The sequence below is a fragment of the Corvus brachyrhynchos genome, unplaced genomic scaffold (assembly GCF_000691975.1).
Source record: "Corvus brachyrhynchos isolate BGI_N302 unplaced genomic scaffold, ASM69197v1 scaffold627, whole genome shotgun sequence".
In the NCBI taxonomy this organism is placed as follows: Eukaryota; Metazoa; Chordata; class Aves; order Passeriformes; family Corvidae; genus Corvus; species Corvus brachyrhynchos.
Genome location: NW_008239060.1, coordinates 17,743 through 17,974, shown reverse-complemented (window position 1 = coordinate 17,974; position 232 = coordinate 17,743). Strand labels below are relative to the sequence as shown.

Here is a 232-nt window from a genome sequence, read left to right as displayed (position 1 = left end):
GGAAAGAGGTGGGACAGGTGTGAAGAGAAGGGAACAGGTGTGAAAGAGGAGGCAGGACAGGTGAGAAGAGTTAAACCAGGACAGGTGAGAAGCAAACGGGGCAAACAGGTGAGAAGGGTGAAGGCAGCACAGGTGAGGAGATGAAGGCGGCTCAGGTGAGAGGGTGAAGGCAGCACAGGTGTGAAGGCAGCACAGGTGAGGAGGGGAAGGCAGCACAGGGGAGACGGGGAAG

General features: G+C 57.8%; 1 long non-coding RNA gene across 2 annotated transcripts in view; it reads left to right on the top strand.

The window, feature by feature from the left end:
* The first annotated feature begins 6 nt into the window (after window positions 1-6).
* Window positions 7-232, top strand: part of LOC108447901 — a 1,473-nt gene continuing 1,247 nt past the window's right edge. The window contains exon 1 of one of the 2 annotated variants that reach the window (XR_001863608.1): window positions 7-155. This is a non-coding gene — a long non-coding RNA (uncharacterized LOC108447901). Of the gene's footprint in view, window positions 196-232 lie in introns of both variants that reach the window. The other variant, XR_001863607.1, reaches the window with a different exon arrangement.